This window comes from Mesoplodon bidens, assembly GCF_964165515.1.
Source record: "Mesoplodon bidens genome assembly, contig: HAP1_SCAFFOLD_34, whole genome shotgun sequence".
Lineage (NCBI taxonomy): Eukaryota > Metazoa > Chordata > Mammalia > Artiodactyla > Ziphiidae > Mesoplodon > Mesoplodon bidens.
The window spans coordinates 223,397-246,512 of record NW_027672207.1 but is presented as its reverse complement, the minus strand read 5'-3'; positions in this window follow the sequence as shown (position 1 = coordinate 246,512).

Here is a 23,116-nt window from a genome sequence, read left to right as displayed (position 1 = left end):
TGATGACAAAGGTCATGAAGCATTGTGATGACTGGAGTCACGGAGCATTTTGATAACACCGCCATGGAGCATTGTGATGACAAGGGCATGGAACATTGGTCTAATCAGTTTTATGGATTATTGCAAGGACAGTTGGAATGGCGCATTGTTATGACAAGGGCATGGAGCATTGTGAAGACCACGTCATGCTATATTGTGAAGACAGGTGTCAGGGAGCATTGTGATGACATATGTAATGGCCCATTGTGATGACAATGGCATGGAGCATTGTGATGCCAAGTGTCATGGAGGATTCTGATGACAAAGGTAATGAAGCTTTGTGATGACAATGGTTTGGAGCATTGTGATGACAAGTGTCATGGAGCATTGTGCTGGCAAGTGCATGGAGAATTGTGATGACACGGGTCATGGAGCATTTTGATGACAAAATTGTGGAGTATTTTGATGACAATGGCATGGAGCACTGTGATGAAAATGGCATGGGGCTTTGTGATAAAAAAGGCATGGAGCCTTTTAGTGACAGGTTTCAAGGAGCATTCTGACGACAAGAGTCAATGAGCATTGTGATGACAAGTGTTATGGAACATTGTGCTCACAAGGTTTTGGAGCATTGTGATGACAGAGTCATGGATCATTTTGATTTCAAGGAGCATGGTGCATTGTGATGACAAGGGCATGAAGCAATGTGATCCCAAAGTTCATGGAGTATTGTGATAAATTGGTAATGCAGTTTTGTGATGACAAGCACATAGAGCATTGTAATGACAAGGTCATGTAGCATTTTGCTGACAAAGGCATGGAGCACTGTGATGACAGGTGTCATGGAGCACTTTGGTGACATGCGTCACTGAGCATTGTGTATACAGGGGTCATGGAGCATTGGGATGACAAGCACATGGATGATTGTGATGATAAGCGTCATGGAGCATTGGGCTGAAAATGTTCATGGAGTATAGTGATGACAGGGATCATGGAGCATTGTGATGAGTAGGGAATTGAGCATTGTGATGACAAGAGTCCAGTATCACTGTGTTGTCAGTGGTCATGGAGTGTTGTGATGAGAGTGGTCATGGAGCATTGTGATGATATTGGTCATGGAGCATTGTGATGAGAATGTCATGGAGCATTGGGCTGAAAATGTCCATGGAGTATTGTGACTACAGGGGTCGTGAAACATTGTGATGACAAGGAAATGTAGCATTGTGAATAGAAGACCATGGGGACTTTTGATGACAAGTCTCCTGGAGCATTCTGATGAAAAGTGGCAAGGAGCATTGTGATTACAGGAGTCTTGGAACATTGTTATGACAAGGGCATGGAGCATTGTGAGGAGGCCATGGAGTATTCTGATGATAAGCCTCATGGAGCTTTTAGATGACAAGTGCATGGAGCACTGCGATTACAGGGGTCTTGGAGAATTGTGATGAAAAGGGCATGGAGCCCTGTCATGATAGGGTTCAAGGAGCATACTCACGACAAGTGTCAGGGAGCCTTGTGATGACAAGTGTATAGAGCATTGTGATGACAAGGGTTATGGAGCATATTGATGAGAAGACCATGGATAATTGTGATGATGAGCGTCATGGGGTGTTGTGACGATAAGAGTTATGGAACATTGTGATCAAAAGAGTTTGGAGCATTGTGATGACAGAGGTCATCGAGCATTTTGATTTCATTTTGATGACAATAGCCTGAAGCATTATGATGATGGGCATGGTACATTGTGTTGACAGGGTTCATGGAGCATTGAGATGAAAAGGGGCATGGAGCATTGTGATTAAAAGGGTCTGAGAGCATTGTGATGAAAAGGCAAGGAGCGTTGTGATGACAAGGGCATGGAACATTCTGTTGGCATGCGTCATGGATCTTTGTGATGAGAAGGGCATGGAGAATTTTGATTACAGGGGTCTTGGAGCATTGAGATGACAAGTGTCATGAACCCTTGTGAATGAGAACGCCGTGGAACATTGTGATGGCAGGAGTCATGGAGCATTGTTATGACAGGGGTAATGGAGCATTGTGATGAGAAGGACATGGAGCATTGGTCTGAAATATTTCATGGATTATTGTGATGAGAGTGGGCATGGAGCATTGTGATGACAAGGGCACAGAACACTGTGATACATGAGTCAATGAAGTTTGTAATGACAAGGACATGGAGCATTGTGATGAGAAGGGCATTGAGCATTGTGATGACAAGTGTCATGGAGCTTTGGGATGAAAATGACATGGAGCATTGTGATGCCAAGGGTCATGGAGCTTTCTGATGACAAAGGTCATGGAGCATTTTGATGACAAGTGTGTGGTGCATTGTGATGAGAAGGGCAGGGAGTATTTTGGTGACAAGGTTATGCAGGAATTTGATGAAAAGTGTAATGGAACATTTTGAAGACAGGGGTTATAGAACATTGTGATGTCAGGGGTAATGGATCTTTGGGTTGAAAAGGATCATGGAGCATTTTGATGACAGGGGTTATGGAACATTGTGATGTCAGGAGTCAGGGAACATTGTTATTATATGGGGATGTAGCATTGTGATGACAGGGGTCATGGAATATTGTGATTACAGCGGTGAGGGAGTATTGTGACGACTAGTGATGTAACACTGTGATATCTCTTGTGAGAGAGCATTTTGATGAGAAATGCATGGAGCATTGTGATTACAAGGTTTATCGAGCATTGCAATGAAAAGTTTGTGGACCTTTGTGAGGAAAAGCGTGTGGCACATTGTGCTGACAAGGGACATGGAATATTTTTCTGCCAAAGGCATGGAGCATTGTAATGACAATGGTCATGGAGCATTGTGATGAAAATTTCATGGAGCATTGTGGTTCCAAATGTCACAGAGCCTTGTGATAACGCGGGCATGGACCACTGTGATGGCAAACATTATGAAGCATTGTGATGACTGGAGGCACGGGGCATTGAGATGACAGGGGTCATGGAGGATTGTGATGACTAGGGCATGGAGCATTGTGATGACAGGGGCATGAAACATTGGTCTGACCAGTTTCATAGATTATTGTGAATACAGTGGGCATGGTGCATTGTGATGAAAACGGCATGGGGCATTGTGATGAAAAAGGCATGGAGACTTTTGGTGACAGTGTTCAAGGAGCATTCTGACAACAAGTGTCAGGGAGCATTGTGATGACATGTGTGTTGAGAATTGTGATGACAAGTCATGGAGCATTGTGATGAAAAGGGCATGGATTATTGTAATGACAGGCATCATGGAGCGTTGTGATGACAAGTGTTACGCAACACTGTGATCACAAGGGTTTGGAGCATTGTGATGACAGAGGTCATGGATTATTTTGACTTGAAGGAGCATGGAGCATTGTGATGTCTAGGACATGAAACAATGTGATCCCACGGTTCATGGATGATTGTGATGACAATGGTAATGGCATATTGTGATGACAAGCGCATAGAGCATTGTAATGACAAGGTCATGTAGCTTTTTGCTGACAAAGACATGGAGCATTGTGATGACAGGTGTCATGGAGCACTGTGATGACAAGCGTCATGGAGCATTGCGAATACAGGGTTCATGGATCATTGGGATGACAAGGGCATGGATCATTGTGATGACAAGTGTCATGGAGCATAGGGCTGAAAATGTTCATGGAGTATTGTGATGAGAGTGGTCATGGAGCATTGTGATGTCTAGGGAAAGGAACATTGTGATGACAAGACTCTCGGATCATTGTGTTGTCAGGTGTCATGGAGTTATGTGATGACAGTGGTCATGGAGCATTGTGATGATATTGGTCATGGAGCATTGTGATGAGAAGGTCATGGAGCATTGGGCTGAAAATGCTCATGGAGTATTGTGAAGACAGTTTTCATGGAGCATTGTGATGACAATGGAATGGAGCATAGTGATGACAAGGTCCTGGAGCATTGTGATGAGAAGAACATGGAGACCTGTGATGTTAAGTCTCATGGAGCATTCTGATGAAAAGGGGCATGGAGCACTGTGATTACAGGGGTCTTGGAGCATTGTGAAAACAAGGGCTTGGAGCATTGTGACGAAAAGGCCATGGAGCACTCTGCTGACAGGCGTCATGGAGCTTTGTGATGACAAGGGCCTGGAGCATTGTGATTAACGGGGTCTTGGAGCATTGTGATGAAAAGGGCATGGATCATTGTGATGAAAAAGGCATGGAGCCTTTCCATGACAGGTTTCAAGGAGCATACAGACAACAAGTGTCAGGGAACATTGTGATGACATGTGTATTGAGCATTGTGATGACAAATTTCATGGAGCATTGTGATGAGAAGGCCATGGATAATCATGATGATGAGCGTCAGGTGTGTTGTGATGATAAGTGTTATGGAACATTGTGATCACAAGGGTTTGGAGCATTATGATGACACATGTCATTGAGCATTTTTATTTCATTGTGATGACAACAGCCTGAAGCATTATGATGATGGTCATGGTGCATTGTGATGACAGTGTTCATGGAGCACTGAGATGAAAAGGGGCATGGAGCATTGTGATTACAGGGGTCTTGGAGCATTGTGATGACAAGGGCATGGAGCAATGTGATGAGAAGTCCATTGAACATTCTGATGACATGCGTCATGGAGCTTTGTGATGACAAGGGCATGGAACACTATGATGACAGGGGCATGGAGCATTGTTCTGACAAGTTTCATAGATTATTGTGATGACAGTGGGCATGGTGCATTGTGATGACAAGCGCATGGACCATTGTGATGAGAAGGTCATGGAATATTTGTTAAGACAGGTGTCAGGGAGCATTGTGATGATATATATCATGGTCCATTGCGATGACAATGGCATGGACAATTGTGATGCCAAATCTATTGGAGGATTGTGATGACAAATATAATTGAGCATCGTAATGACTAGGGCTTTGAGCATTATGATGACAATTGCCATTGAGAATTTTCATGAAAAGGTCGTGAAGCATTGTGATGACATTGTCCTGGAGCATTGCGATGAGAAAACCATGGAGCCTTGTGATGACAAGTCTCATGGAGCATACTGATGACAAGGGGCATGGAACATTGTGATTACAGGGCTCTTGGATCATTGTGATGACAAGGGCATGGAACATTGTGAGGAGAAGGCAAAGGAGCATTCTGATGACATGTGTCATTGAGGTTTCTGATGACAAAGGCATGAAGCATTGTGATTACAGGGGTCTTGAAGCATTGTGATGAAAAGGGCATGGATCATTGTGATGAAAAAGGCATGGAGCCTTCTCATGCCAGGGTTCAAGGAGCATAGAGACAAAAAGAGTCAGGGAGCATTTTGATGACAAGGGTATTGAGCATTGTGATGACAATGGTCATGGAGCATTGTGATGAGAAGACCATGGAAAATTGTGATGACGAGTGTCATGGGGCATTGTGATGACAAGTGTTATGGAATATTGTGATCACAGGGGTTTGGAGCATTGTTATGACAGAGGTCATGGAGTATTTTGATTTCATTGTGATGAAAATAGCATGAAGCATTATGATGATGGGCATGGTGCATTTTGATGAGAGGGTTCATGGATCATTGAGATGAAAATGGGCATGGAGCATTGTGATTACAGGGGTCTTGGAACATTGTGATGACAAGGCCATAGAACATCGTAATGGCAGGGTTCATGGAGCATTTTTATGACAGGGATAATGGAGCATTGTAATGGCAACTGCATGGAGCACTGTGATGAGAAGGCCATGGAGTATTCTGATAACATGAGCCATGGAGCTTTGTGATGACAAGGGCATGGAGCAATGTGATGAGAGCGTTCTTGGAGAATTCTGATAACATTGACATGGAGCATTGTGTTTCCAAGCGTCATGAATCTTTGTGATGACAAAGGTCATGGAGCATTTGATGACAAGTGTGTTGGCAATGTGATGAGAAGTGCTGGGAGCATTGTGATGACAGTGTCATGGAGCAATTTGATAAAAAGCGTTATGGAATATTTTGATGACAAGGGTTATGGAACACTGTGATTTCAGCGGTCATGGAGCATTGTGATGAAAAGGGTAATGGAGCATTTTCATGACAGGGGTTAAGGAACATTGTGATGTCAGGGGTCATCGAACATTGTGATGATAAGTGCATGTAGCATTGTGATGACTGGAGTCTTGGAGTAATTTGATGACAGGGGGAAGGGAGTATTGTGATGAATAGTGATGTAACATTGTGATATCAGTGGTGAGAGAGCATTTTGGTGAGAAATGCATGGAGCATTGTGAAGACAATGGTTATGGAGCATTGTGATGACAAGGTTGTGGAGCACTGTGATGACAAGAGTATGGCGCATTGTGATGACATGTGTCACGGAGCATTGTGCTGACAACCTCATGAAGCATTGTGATGACAAGGGTCATGGAGCACTGTGCAGAGAAAGGCATAGAGCATTGGGATGACAAGGGTCAAAGAGCATTTTGATGAAAAGTTCATGGAGCATTGTGGTTAAAATGGTCACAGAGACTGTTGATGACGAGGGCATGGACCATTTTGATAACAATGGTCATGAAGCATTATGATGACTGGAGTCACGGAGTATTGTAATGACAGGGGTCATGGAGCATTGTCATAAAAAGGGCATGGAGCTTTGTGATGACAAGGGCATGGACCATTGGTCTAATAAGTTTCATGGATTATTGCGATGACAGTTGGAATGGTGCATTGTGATGACAAGGGCATAGAGCATTGTGATGACCAGGTCATGCAGTATTGTGAAGACAGGTGTCAGGGAGCATTGTGATGACATATGTAAAGGCCCATTGTGATGACAATGGCATGGAGCATTGTGATTCCAAGTGTCATGGAGGATTCTGATAACAAAGGTAATGGAGCATTGTGATGACAATTGCTTGGAGCAATGTGATGACAGAGGTCATGGATCATTTTTATTTCAAGGAGCATGGAGCATTGTGATGTCTAGGACATGAAACATTGTGATCCCACGGTTCATGGAGGATTGTGATGACAATGGTAATGGAATATTGTGATGAAAAGCGCATAGAGCATTGTAATGACAAGGTCATGTAGCATTTTGCTGACAAAGCCATGGAGCATTGTGATGACAGGTGTCATGGAGCACTGTGATGACAAGCGTCACGGAGCATTGTGAATACAGGGTTCATGGATCATTGGGATGACAAGGGCATGGATAATTGTGATGACAAGGGTCATGGAGCATAGGGCTGAAAATGTTCATGGAGTATTGTAATGAGAGGGGTCATGGAGCATTGTGATGTCTAGGGAAAGGAACATTGTGATGACAAGAGTCTCGGATCATTTTGTTGTCTGGTGACATGGAGTTTTGTGATGACAGTGGTCATGGAACATTGTTATGATACTGTTCATGGAGCATTGTGATGAGAAGGTCATGGAGCATTGGGCTGAAAATGTTCATGGAGTATTGTGAAGACAGGGGTCATGGAGCATTGTGATGACTATGGAATGGAGCATAGTGATGTCAAGGTCCTGAAGCATTGTGATGAGAACATGGAGACTTGTGATGCCAAGTCTCATGGAGCATTCTGATGAAATGGGGCATGGTTCATTGTGATTACAGGGGTCTTGGAGCATTGTGAAAACCAGGGCTTGGAGCATTGTGACGAAAAGGCAATGGAGCACTCTGCTGACAGGCGTCATGGAGCTTTGTGATGACAAGGGCATGGAACATTGTGATTAAAGGGGTCTTGGAGCATTGTGATGAAAAGGGCAAGGATCATTGTGATGAAAAAGGCATGGAGCCTTTCCATGACAGAGTTTAAGGAGCATACAGACAACAAGTGTCAGGGAACATTGTGATGACAAGTGTATTGAGCATTGTGATGACATATTTCATGGAGCATTGTGATGAGAAGACCATGGATAATCGTGATGATGAACGTCAGGGGTGTTGTGATGATAAGTGTTATGGGATATTGTAATCACAAGGGTTTGGAGCATTATGATGACAGAAGACATTGAGCATTTTGATTTCATTGTAATGACAACAGCCTGAAGCATTATGATGATGGGCATGGTGCATTGTGATGACAGGGTTCATGGAGCATTAAGATGAAAAGGGGCATGAAGCATTGTGATTACAGGGTTCTTGGAGCATTGTCATGACAATAGCATGGAGCATTGTGATGAGAAGGGCATGGAACATTCTGATGACATGCGTCATGGAGCTTTGTGATGAAAAGGGCATGGAGCATTGTGATGACAGGGGCATGGAGCATTGTTCTGACAAGTTTCATAGATTATTGTGATGACAGTGGGCATAGTGCATTGTGATGACAAGCGCATGGAGCATTGTGATGAGAAGGTCATGGAGTATTGTGAAGACAGGTGTTAGGGAGCATTGTGATGATATATGTCATGGTCCACTGCGATGACAATGGCATGGAGCATTGTGATGCCAAATATAATTGAGGATTGTGATGACAAATATAATGGAGCATTGTAATGACTAGGGCTTGGAGCATTATGATGACAAGGGCCAATGAGAATTTTCATGACAAGGTCGTGAAGCATTGTGATGACAAGGTCCTCGAGCATTGTGATGAGAAAACCATGGAGCCTTGTGATGACAAGTCTCCTGGAGCATACTGATGACAAGGTGCATGGAACATTGTGATTACAGGGGTCTTGGAACACTGTGATGACAAGGGCATGGAGCATTGTGAGGAGAAGGCAAAGGAGCATTCTGATGACATGCGTCATTGAGCTTTCTGATGAGAAAGGCATGAAGCATTGTGATTACAGGGGTCTTGGAGCATTGTGATGAAAAGGGCATGGATCATTGTGATGAAAAAGGCATGGAGCCTTTTCATGACAGGGTTCAAGGAGCATACAGACAACAAGAGTCAGGGAGCATTTTGATGACAAGTGTATTGAGCATTGTGATGACAAGTGTTATGGAATATTGTGATCACAAGGGTTTGGAGCATTGTTATGACAGAGGTCATTGAGCAATTTGATTTCATTGTGATGACAATAGCATGAAGCATTATGATGATGGGCATGGTGCATTTTGATGAGAGGGTTCATGGATCATTGAGATGAAAAGGGACATGGAGCACTGTGATTACACGGGTCTTGGAGCATTGTGATGACAACGCCATAGAACATCGTGATGGCAGGGTTCATGGAGCATTTTTATGACAGGAATAATGGAGCATTGTAATGGCAACGGCATGGAGCACTGTGATGAGAAGGCCATTGAGTATTCTGATCACATGCGTCATGGAGCTTTGTGATGACATGGGCATGGAGCAATGTGATGAGAGTGTTCATGGAGCATTGTGATAACATTGACATGGAGCATTGTGATGCCAAGCGTCATGGATCTTTGTGATGACAAAAGTCATGGAGCATTTTGATGAAGTGCGTTGGCAATGTGATGAGAAGGGCTGGGAGCATTGTGATGAGAGCATCATGGAGCAATTTGATCAAAAGTGTTATGGAGTATTTTGATGACAAGGGTTTTGGAACACTGTGATGTCAGCGGTCATGGAGCATTTTGATGAAAATGGTCATGGAAAATTTTGATGACAGGGGTTAAGGAACATTGTGATGTGAGTGGTCATCGAACATTGTGATGATAAGTGCATGTATCATTGTGATGGCAGGAGTCATGGAGCATTGGGATGACGGGGGAGGGAGTATTGTGATGAATAGTGATGTAACATTGTGATATCAGTGGTGAGAGAGCATTTTGAAGATAAATGCATGGAGCATTGTGAAGACTATGGTTATGGAGCATTGTGATGACAAGGTTGTGGAGCACTGTGATGACAAGTGCATGGTGCATTGTGATGAAATGTGTCACGGAGCATTGTGCTGACAACCTCATGGAGCATTGTGATGACAAAGGTCATGGAGCACTGTGCAGAGAAAGGCATAGAGCATTGGGATGACAAGGGTCAAAGAACAATGTGATGAAAAGTTCATGGAGCATTGTGGTTTAAATGGTCACAGAGACTGTTGATGACGAGGGCATGGACCATTGTGATAACAGTGGTCATGAAGCATTGTGATGACTGGAGTCACGGAGTATTGTGATGACAGGGGTCATGGAGCATTGTGATAATAAGGGCATGGAGCATTGTGATGACAAGGGCATGGACCATTGGTCTAATAAGTTTCATGGATTATTGTGATGACTGTTGGAATGGTGCATTGTGATGACAAGGGCATGGAGCATTTTGATGACCAGGTCATGCAGTATTGTGAAGACAGGTGTCAGGGAGCATTGTGATGACATATGTAAAGGCCCATTGTGATGAGAATGGCATGGAGCATTGTGATTCCAAGTGTCATGGAGGATTCTGATAACAAAGGTAATGGAGCATTGTGATGACAATGCCTTGGAGCATTGTGATGATAATGGTTAGGGAGCATTGTGCGGAAAAGTGCATGGAGAATTCTGATGACAAATGTCATGGAGCATTCTGATGACAAGCTTGTGGAATATTTTGATGACAATGGCATGGAGCATTGTGATTAAAACGGCATGCGGCATTGTGATGGAATAGGCATGGAGCCTTTTCGTGACAGGGTTCAAGGTACAATCTGACGACAAGTGTCAGGGAGCATTGTGATGACAAGTGTATTGAGAATTGTGATGACAATGGTCATGGAGCATTGTGATGAAAAGGGCATGGAGTATTGTGATGACAGGCGTCATGGAGCGTTGTGATGACAAGTGTTATGGAACATTGTGATCACAAGTGTTTGGAGCATTGTGATGAGAGAGGTCATGGATCATTTTGATTTCAAGGTGCATGGAGCATTGTGATGACAGGGGTCATGGAGCATTGTGATATCAGTGATCACGGAGCATTTTGATGCAAAGGGTCATGGAGCATTTTGATGACAGGTGTTATGGAACATTGTGATGTCAGTGGTATCGAACATTGTGATGATAATTGCATGTAGCATAGTGATGACAGGAGTCATGGAACTCTGGGATGAGAGGGGTGAGGGAATATTGTGATGAATAGTGATGTAAGATTGTGATATCAGTGGTGAGAGAGCATTATGATGAGAAGTGCATGGAGCATTGTGATGACAAGGTTTATGGAGCATTGTGATGACAAGATTGTGGAGCACTCTGATGACAAGCGCATGGTGAATTGTGAAGATATGTGTCATGGAGCATTGTGCTGACAAGCGCATGGAGCATTGTGATGACAACGGTCATGGAGCACTGTGCTGACAAAGGCATGGAGCATTGTGATGACAGGTGTCATGGAGCACTCTGATGGCCAGCGTCACAAACCATTGTGAATACAGGGGTCATGGAGCTTTGGGATGACTAGGGCATGGATCATTGTGAGGACAAGGGTCATGGAGCTTTGGGCTGAAAATATCCATGGAATATTGTGATGACAGGGGTCATGGAGCATTGTGATGACTAGGTAATCGGGCATTTTGATGACAAGAGTCCAGGATTATTGTATTGTCAGGTGTCATGGAGTGTTGTGATGACAGTGGTCATGGAGCATTGTGATCATATTGGTCATGGAGCATTGTGATGAGAAGGTCATGGAGCATTGGGCTGAAAATGTTCATGGAGTATTGTGATGACAGCGGTCATGGAGCACTTTGATGACAAGGGCATTGAGCATTGTGATGAGAAGTTCATCGAATACTGTGAAGACAGGTGTCAGGGAGCATTGTGATGACATATGTCATGGTCCATTGTGATGACAATGGCATGGAGAATTGTGATGCCAAATGTAATGGAGGATTGTGATGACAAATATAGTGGAACATTGTGATGACTAGGGCTAGGAGCATTATGATGACAAGGGCCATTGAAAATTTTCATGACAATGTCGTGAAGCATTGTGATGACAAGGTCCTGGAGCACTGTGATGAGAAAACCATGGAGCCTTGAGATGACAAGTCTCATGGAGCATAATGATGAAAAGTGGCATGGAGCACTGTGATTACAGGGCTCTTGCAACATTGTGATGACAAGGGCATGGAGCATTGTGAGGAGAAGACCAAGGAGCATGCTAATGGCATGCGTCATTGAGTTTTGTGATGACAAGAGCATGGAGCATTGTGATTATAGGGGTCTTGGAGAACTGTGATGACAAGCGTCACAAAGCATTGTGTATACAGGGGTCATGGATCATTGAGATGACAAGGGCATGGATCATTGTGATGACAAGGGTCATGGAGCATTGGGATGAAAGTGTTCATGGAGTATTGTGATGACAAGGCACTTGGAGCGTTGTGATGACAGGGGTCATGGAGCATTGTGATGAGAAGTTCATGGAGCATTGGGCTGAAAATGTTCATGGAGTATTGTGATGACAGGTGTCATGGAGCATTGTGATGACAAGGTACTGGAGCATTGTGATGAGAAGACCATGGAGCCTTGTGATGATATGTCTCATGGAACATTCTGATGAAAAGGGGCATGGAGCATTGTGATTACAGGGGTCGTGGAGCACTGTGATGAGAAGGGCATGGAGCACTGCGATGAGAAGGCCATGGAGCCTTGTCATCACAGGGTTCAAGGAGCATACTGACGACAAGTGTCAGGAAGCAATGTGATGACAAGGGTATTGATCAATGTGGTGACACATGTCATGGAGCATTGCGATGAGAAGACCATGGATAATTGTGGTGACGAGCTACATGGGGCGTTTTGATGATAAGTGTTATGGAACATTTTGATTACAAGGATTTGCAGCATTGTGATGAGAGAGGTAATGGAGCATTATGATTTCATTGTGATGACAATAGCATGAAGCATTATGATGGTGGGCATGGTGCATTGTGATGACAGGGTTCTTGGAGAATTGAGATTAAAATGGGCATGCAGCATTTTGATTACAGTGGTCTTGGAGCATTGTGATGACATGTGTGATGGAGTATTGTGAGGGCAAGGCCATGGAGCACTGTGATGAGAAGGCCATGGAGCATTTTGATGACATGCGTCATGGAGCTTTGTGACGACAAGGGAATGGAGCAATGTGATGAGAGTGATCATGGAGCATTGTGATGACAATGACATGGAGCATTGTGATGCCAAGCGTCATGGATCTTTGTGATGACAAAGTCATGTAGCATTTTGATTACAAGGGCGTTTTGCATTGTGATGCGAAGGGCAGGGAGCATTGTGATGACAGGGTCATTGAGCAATCTGATGAAAAGGGACATGGAACATTTTGATGACAGTGGTTATGGAACATTTTGATGTCAGGGGTCATGGAACATTTTCATGACAGGGGTTATGGACCATTGTGATGACAGGGGTGTGGGTATACTGTGATGACTAGTGAGGGAACATTTTGATATTAGTGGTGAGAGAGCACTTTGATAAGACGTGCAAGGCGCATTGTGATGACAAGATTTATCGAGCATTGTGATGACATGGGTTATGGAGCACGGCGCTGACAAGCAAAGGGAACCTTGTGATGACAATGGTCATGGACCATTGAGTTGACAAAGGGACGGAGCATTGTGATAACAAGTGTCACGGAGCATTTTGATGAAAAGTTCATGGAGCATAGTGGTGACAAAGTTCACAGAGCCTTGTGATGATGAGGGCATGGATCATTGTGATGACACAGGTCATGAAGCCTTGTGATGACTGGAGTCACGGAGCATTGTGAGAACTGGGGTCATGGAGTATTGAGATGACAGGGGCATGGAGCATTTGTCTGACAAGTTTCATGGATAATTGTGTTGACAGTGGGTATGGCACATTGTGATGACAAGGTCATGGAGTATTGTGAAGACAGGTGTCAGGGAGCATTGTGATGACATATTTCATGTTCCATTGTGATGGCAATGGCATGGAGCATTGTGATGTCAAGTGTTTTGGAGGATTGTGATGACAAAGGTAATGGAGCCTTGTGATGACAAGGGCTTGGAGCATTGTTATGACAAGGGTCATGGAGCATTTTGATGACAAGTGCATGGAGCATTGTGATGACAACGGCCAATGAGAATTTTGATGAAAATGTCGTGAAGCACTGTGCTGAGAAAGGCATTGAGCTTGCTATGATAGGGGTCATGGGGCATTGCGATGACATGTGCATGGAGAATTGTGATGACCAAAGCATGTAACATTGTGATGAGAACTGTCATGGAGCATTGTGATGAAAAGCACTTGGAAAATTGTGATAACAAGGGACATGGAGCATTGTGATAACAGGTGTCATGGAGCACTGTGATGACAGGGGTCATGGAAAATTGTGATGACAAGGGTCATGTAGCATTCTGATGACAAGCTTGTGCTGACAAAGCATGTAAGAGTGTGATCAGAAGTGTCATGTAACATAGTGATGCCAAGAACGTGGAGAATTGTGATGACAGGGAACATGCAGCATTGTGATGACCAGGGCATGGAACACTGTGATGGCAAGACCGTGGAGCATTGTGATGAGACGACCATGGATAATTGTGATGACGAGCATCATGGAGCACTGTAATGACAAGGGGTATGGAGAATGGTGATGTCAGGGGACATGGAGCATTTTGATGAAAAGTGTCATGGAGAATTTTGATGACAGGTGTTATGGAACATGGTGATGTCATAGGTCATCGAACATTGTGATGATAAGTGCATGTAGCATTGTGATGACAGAATTCATGGAACACTCTGATGACAGGGGTGAGGGAGTATTGTAATGAATAGTGATGTAACATTGTGATATCAGTGGTGAGAGAGCATATTGATGAGAATTGCATGGAGCATTGTGATGACAAAGTTAATGGAGCATTGTGATGACAAGATTGTGGAGCACTGTGATGACAAGCGCATGGTGCATTGTGATGAAATGTGTCATGGAGCATTGTGCTGACAAGCATATGGAGCATTAGAATGAAAACGGTCATGGAGCATTGTGCTGAGAAAGGCATAGAGTATTGTGATGACAAGGGTCAAAGAGCATTGTGATGAAAATTTCATGGAGCACTTAGGTTAAAAAGGTCAAAGAGACTGTTGATGACGAGGGCATGGACCATTGTGTTGACAAAGGTCATGAAGCATTGTGATTACTGGAGTCAATGAGCATTGTGATGACATGGGTTGTGGAGCATTGTGATAAAAGGGGCATGGAGCATTGTGATGACAAGGGCATGAAGCATTGGTCTAATAAGTTTCATGGATTATTTCAATGACAGTTGGAATGGCACATTGTGATGAGAAGGGCATGGAGCATTGTGAAGACCAGGTCATGCAGTATTGTGCAGACAGGTGTCAGGGAGCATTGGAATGACATATGTAATGGACCATTGTGATGACAATAGCATGGAGCACTGTGATGCCAAGTGTCAGGGAGGATTCTGATGACAAATGTAATGGAGCATTGTGATGACAATGGCTTGGAGCATTGTGATGACAAGGGTCAGGGAGCATTGTGCTGGCAAGTACATTGAGAATTGTGATGACACGGGTCATGGAGCATTTTGATGACAAGCTTTTTGAGTATTTTGATGACAATGGCATGGAGTATTTTGATGAAAACGGCATGGGACATTGTGATGAAAAATGCATGGAGCGTTTTCGTGTCAGGGTTCAAGGAGCATTCTGACGACAAGAGTCAGGGAGCATTGTGATGACAAGTGTCATGGAGCAATGCGCTGAAAATGTTCATGGAGTATTGTGATGACAGGGGTCATGGAGCTTTGTGATGACTAGGGAATGGAGCATTGTGATGACAAGAATCCCGGATCACTGTGTTGTCAGGGGTCATGGAATGTTGTGATGACAGTGGTCATGGACCATTGTGATGCTATTTTTCATGGAGCATTGTGATGAGTAGGTCATGGAGCATTGGGCTGAAAATATTCATGAAGTATTGTGATTACAGGGGTCATAGGACATTGCGATGAAAAGGAAATGTAGCATTGTGATTAGAAGACCATGGAGACTTGTGATGACAAGTCTCATGGAGCATTCTGATGAAAAGGGGCATGGAGCATCTTGATTACAGGTGTCTTGGAGCATTGTTATTACAAGGGCATGGAGCATTGTGAAGAGAAGGCCATTTAGCATTCTGATGACATGCGTCATGGAGCATTGTGATGACAAGTGCATGGATCATTGTGATTACAGAGGACTTGGAGCATTGTGATGAAAAGGGCATATATCATTGTGATGAAAAAGGCATGGAGCCTTGTCATGACAGGGTTCAAGGAGCATACTGACGAAAAGTGTCAGGGACAATTGTATTGACAAGTGTATTGAGCATTGTGATGACAAAGTTTATGGAGCATAGTGATGATAAGACCATGGATAATTGTGATGATGAGCGTCATGGTGTGTTGTGATGATAAGTTTTATGGAACATTGTGATCAAAAGGTTTTGTTGCATTGTGATGACAGAGGTCATGGAGCATTGTTATGACAGTGGTAATGGAGCATTGTGATGAGAAGGACATGGAGCATTGTTCTGCAATATTTCATGGATTATTGTGATGAGAGCGGGCGTGGAGCACTGTCATGACAAGTGCTCGGAACACTGTGATACATGAGTCAAAGAGGATTGTAATGACAATGGCATGGAGACTTGTGATGACAATGACATGGAGCATAGTGATGCCAAGGGTCATGGAGCTTTGTGATGACATAGTCATGGAGCATTTTGTTGACAAGGGTGTGGTGCATTGTGATGAGAAGGGCAGGGAGTATATTGATGACAGGGTCATGCAGGAATTTGATGAAAAGTGTAATGGAACATTTTGATGACAGGGGTTATAGACCCTTGTGATGTCATGGGTCATGGAGCTTTGGGATGAAAAGGGTCATGGAGCATTTTGATGACAAGTTTTTTGGATCAATTTGATGTCAGGGGTCATGGAACATTGTGATTATAAGGGTATGTCGCACTGTGATGACAGGGTCATGGAATATTCTTATTACAGGGGTGAGGGAGTATTGTGACGACAACTGATGGAGCATTGTGATATCTCTGGTGAGAGAGCATTTTGATGAGAAGTGCATGGAGCATTGTGATTACAAATTTTATGGAGCATTGCAATGACAAGTTTGTGGACAGTTGTGAGGAAAAATGTGTGCCACATTATAATGACAAGGGTCCTGGAACATTTTTCTGACAAAGGCATGGAGCATTGTGATGGCAGGGGTCATGAAGAATTTTTATGACAGGGGTAATGGAGCATTGTGATGGCATGGGCAAGGATCATTGTGATGAGAAAGCCATGTAGCATTCTGATGACATGTGTCATGGAGTTTTGTGATGACAAGGGTGATGGAACATTGTGTTGTCATGGGTCATCGAATATTGTGATGATAATGCATGTAGCATGTTGATGACAGTAGTTATGGAACATTGTGATGCCAGGGGTGAGGGAGTATTGTGACGAATAGTGATGTAACATTGTGATATCAATGGTGAGAGAGCATTTTGATGAGAAGTGCATGGAGCATTGTGATGACAAGGTTTATGGAGCATTGTGATGACAAGAATGTGGAGCACTCAGATGATAAGCGCACGGTGCATTGTGATGGCATGTATCAAGTAGCATTGTCCTTACAAGCACGTGGAGCATTGTGATGACAAGGGTCATGGAGCATTGTGCTGAGAAAGGCATAGAGCATTGTGATGACAAGGGTCAAAGTGCATTGTGATGAAAAGTTCATGGAGCATTTTGGTTAAAAAGTCACAGAGACTGTTGATGACGAGGGCATGGAAAAATGTGGGGACAAAGTTCATGAAATATTGTGATGACTGAAATGAAGTAGCATTGTGATAACAGGGGCATGAAGCCCTGTGATGACAAGGGCATGGGGCATTGGTCTAATAAGTTTCATGGATTATTGCGATGACAGTTGGAATGGCACATTGTGATGACAAGGGCATGGAGCACTGTGATGACCAGGTCATGCAGTATTGTGAAGACAGGTGTCAGGGAGCATTGTGATGACATATGTAATGGCCCATTGTGATGCAAATGGCATGGAGAATTGTGGTGCCAAGTGTCATGGACGATTCTGATGACAAAGGTAACGGAGCATTATGATGACAATGGCTTGGAGCATTGTGATGACAAAGGTTAGGGAGCATTGTGCTGACAAGTGCATGGAGAATTGTGATGACAAGGGTCATGGAGTATTCTGATGACAAGCTTGTGGAGTATTTTGATGACAATGGCATGGAGCATTGTGATGAAAACGGCATGGGGCATTGTGATGAAAAAAGCATGGAGCCTTTTCGTGACAGTGTTCAAGGGGCATTCTGATGAAAAGTGTCAGGGAGCATTGTGATGACAAGTGTTTTGAGAATTGTGATGACAAAGGTCATGGATCATTGTGATGAAAAGGGCATGGAGTATTGTGATGACAGGCATCATGGAGAGTTTTGATGACAAGTGTTATGGAACATTGTAATCACAAGGGTTTGGAGCATTGTGATGACAGTGGTAATGGATCATTTTGATTTCATGGAGCATGGAGCATTGTGATGACAAGGGCATGAAGCAATGTGATCCCAATGTTCATGGAGGATTGTGATGACAATGGTAATAGAGTATTGTGATGACAAGTGCAAAGAGCATAGTAATGACAAGGTCATGTAGCATTTTGCTGACAAAGGCATGGAGCATTGGGATGAGAGTTGTCTTTGAGCATTGTGATGACAAGTGCCATGGAGCCTTGTGATGAAAAGGCCGTGGAACATTGTGATGGCAGGGGTCATGGAGCATGGTTATGTGACGGGTAATAGAGCATTTTGATGAGGAGGCATGGATAATTGTGATGACGAGCATCATGGGGCACTGTGATGACAAGTGTTATGGAATATTGTGATCACAATGGTTTGGAGCATTGTTATGACAGAGGTCATGGAGCATTTTAATTTCATTGTGATGACAATAGCATGAAGCATTATGATGATGTTCAAGGTGCATTGTGATGACAGGGTTCATGGATCGTTGAGATGAAAATGGGCATGGAGCATTGTGATTCCAGGGGTCTTGGAGCCTTGTGATTACAGGGGTCTTGGAGCATTGTCATGAGAAGTGTCATGGAGACTTGTGATGACAAGGACATGGGTCAACGTGATGGCAGGGATCATGGAACATTTTTATGACAGGTGTAATGGAGCATTGTGATGGCAAGGGCATGGATCATTGTGATGAGGAGCCCATCGAGCATTCTGATTACATGTGTCATGGAGCTTTGTGATGACAAGGGCATGGAGCAATGTGATGAGAGCGTTCACGGAAAATTGTGATGATAATGACATGGAGCACTGTGATGCCCAGGGACATGGAGCATCTTGATGAGAGGGGTTATGGAACATTGTGATGTCAGGTGTCATCGAACATTGTGATGATAAGTGCATGTAGCATTGTGATATCAGGGGTCATGGAGCATTGTGATGACAGAGGTCATGGAGGATTTTGATTTCATTGTGCTGACAATAGCCTGAAGCATTATGATAATGGGCATGATGCATGGTGATGACAGGGTTCATGGAGCATTTAGATGAATAGTGGCATGGAGCATTGTGATTACAGGGGTCTTGGAGCATTGTGATGACAAGGGCATGGAACATTTTGATTAGAAAGCCATGGAACATTCTGATGACATGTGTCATGGAACATTGTTATGACATGGGTAATGGAGCATTTTGATGACAAGGGCATGGAGCATTGTGATGAAAAGGGCATTGCTCATTGTGATGAAAAACGCATGGAGCATTGTCATGACAGGGTTCAAGGAGCATACAGACAGCATGTGTCAGGGAGCATTTTGATGACAAGTGTATTGAGCATTGGAATGACAAAGGTATGGAGCATTGTGATGAGAAGACCAAGGATAATTGTGATGACGAGCGTCATGGGGCACTGTGATGAAAAGTGTTATGGAATATTGTGATCACAAGGGTTTGGAGCATTGTTATTACAGAGGTCACGGAGCATTTTGATTTCATTGTGATGACAATAGCATGAAGCATTATGATGATGGGCATGATGAATTATGATGACAGGGTTCATGGATCAGTGAGATGAAAATGGGCATGGAGCACTGTGATTACAGGGATCTTGGAGAATTGTGATGAGATGGGATATGGAGCCTTGTGATGAGAAGGCCATGGAACATTGTTATGGCTGGGGTCATGGAGCATTGTTATGACATGGGTAGTGGAGCACTGTGATGGCAAGGGCATGGAGCATTGTGATGAGAAGGCCATGGAGCATTCTGATGTCATGTGTCATGGAGTTCTGTGATGACAAGGGCATGGAGCAATGTGATGAGAGTGTTCAAGGAGCATCATGATGACAATGACATGGAGCTGTGTGATGCCAAGCGTCATGGATCTTTGTGATGGCAAAGGTCATGGAGCATTTTGATGACAAGGGCGTTGTGCATTGTGATGAGAAGGGCAGGCAGCATTGTGATGACAGGGTCATGGAGCAATTTGATGAAAAGTGTCATGGAACATTTTGATGACAGGGGTTGTGGAACATTGTGATGTCAAGGGTCATGGAGCATTTTTTGATGAAAAGAGTCATGGAATATTTTTTTTTTTCTTTTTGTGGTATGCGGGCCTCTCACTGTTGTGGCCTCTCCCGTTGCGGAGCACAGGCTCCGGACGCGCAGGCCCAGCGACCACGGCTCACGGGCCCAGCCGCTCAGCGGCATATGGGATCCTCCCAGACCGGGGCACGAACCCGTATCCCCTGCATCGGCAGGCGGACTCTCAACCACTGCACCACCAGGGAGGCCCAAGTCATGGAATATTTTGATGACAGGGGTTATGGAACATTGTGATGTCAGGGGTCATCGAACATTGTAATGATAATGCATGTAGCATTGTGATGACTGGAGTCATGGAATATTGTGATGACAGGGGTGAGGGACCATGGTTACGAATAGTGATGTAACATTGCAATATCAGTGGTGAGAGAGCATTTTGATGAGAAGTGCATGGTACATTGTGATGACAAGATTTTGGAGCACTGTGATGACAAGCGAATGGTGCATTGTGATAACATGTGTCGTGGAGCATTCTGCTGACAAGCGCAGGGAGCATTGTGATGACAACGGTAATGGAGCATTGTGCTGAAAAAGGCATAGAGCATTGTGATGACAAGGGTCAAAGAGCATTGTGATGAAAAGTTCATGGAGCATTGTGGTTAAAAATGTCACAGAGACTGTTGATGAAGAGGGCATGGACCATTGTGATGACAATGCTCATGAAGCATTGTGATGACTGGAGTCACGGAGAATTGTGATGACAGGGGTCATGGAGCATTGTGATAACGAGTGCATGGAGCATTGTGATGACAAGGGCATGGAGCATTGGTCTAATAAGTTTCATGGATTATTGTGATGACAGTTGGAATGGCGCATTGTGATAACAAGGGCATGGAGCATTGTGATGACCAGGTCATGCAGTATTTTGAACACAGGTGTCCTGGAGCATTGTGATGACATATGAAATGGCCCATTGTGATGAAAATGGCATGGAGCATTGTGATGCCTAGTGTCATGTAGTATTCTGATGACAAAGGTAATGGAGCATTGTGATGACAATGACTTGGAGCATTTTGATGACAACTGTCAGGGAGCATTGTGCTGACAAGTGCAAGGAGAATTGTGATGACAAGGGTCATGGAGCATTCTGATGACAAGCTCGTGGAGTATTTTGAAGACAATGGCATGGAGCATTGTAAAGAAAATGGCATGGGACATTGTGATGAAAAAGGCATGGAGACATTTCGTGACAGGGTTCAAGGAGCATTCTGACGACAAGTGTCAGGGAGCATTGTGATGATAAGTGTATTGAGAATTGTGATGACAAAGGTCATGGAGCATTTTGATGAAAAGGGCATGGATTATTGTGATGACAGGCATCATGGAGCGTTGTGATGACAAGTGTTATGAAACATTGTGATCACAAGTGTTTGGAGCATTGTGATGATAGACGTAATGGATCATTTATTTTTCAAGGTGCATGGAGCCTTGTGATGACAAGGCTATGAAGCAATGGGATCCCAAGGTTCATGGAGGATTGTGATGACAATGGTAATGGAGTATTGTGATGACAAGGGCATAGAGCATTGCAATGACAAGGTCATGTAGCATTTTGCTGACAAAGGCATGGAGCATTGTGATGACAGGTGTCATGGAGCACTGTAATGACAAGCGTCATGCAGCATTGTGATTACAGGGGTCATGGAGCATTGGCATGACAAGGGCAAGGATCATGGTGATAACAAGGGTTATGGAGCATTGGGCTGAATATGTTCATGAAGTATTTTGATGATAGGGGTCATGGAGCATTGTGATGAGAGAGGTCCTGGAGAATTATGATTTCATTGTGCTGACAATAGTCTGAAGCATTATGATGATGGGCATGATGCATTGTGATAACAGGATTCATGGAGCATTGAGATGAAAAGGGTCATGGAGCATTGTGATTACAGGGGTCTTGGAGCATTGTGATGACAAGGGCATGGAACATTTTGATGAGAAAACCATGGAACATTCTGAAGACATGTGTCATGGAGCTTTGTGATGACAAGGGCAGCGAGCAATGTGATTACAGTGGTCTTGGAGCATAGTGATGACAATTGTCATGGAGTCTTGTGAAGACAAGACCGTGTAACATTGTGATGGCAGGGTTCATGGAGCATTGTTATGACAGTAGTAATGGAGCATTGTGATGAGAAGGGCATGGAGCATTGTGATTAAATGTTTATGGAGCATTGCCATGACAAATTTGTGGACAGTTGTGATGAAATCGCGTGGCACATTGTGATGACAATGGTCATGGAGCATTTTTCTGAAAAAGACATGGAGCACTGTGATGATAAGGGTCACGGAGCATTGTGATGGAAATTTCATGGAGCATTGTGGTTACAAAGGTCACAGAGCCTTGTGATGACGTGGGCATGGACCACTGTGATGACAAATGTTATGAAGAAATTTGATGCCTGGAGTCACGGAGCATTGTGATGACAGGGGACATGGAGCATTGTGATGACAAGGGCATGGATCATTGTGATGAGAACGTCATGGAGTATTGTGAAGACTGGTGTCAGGGAGCATTGTGAGGACATATGTCATGGTCCATTGCGATGACAATGGCAGGGAGCACGGTGATGCCAAATGTAATGGGGGATTGTGAT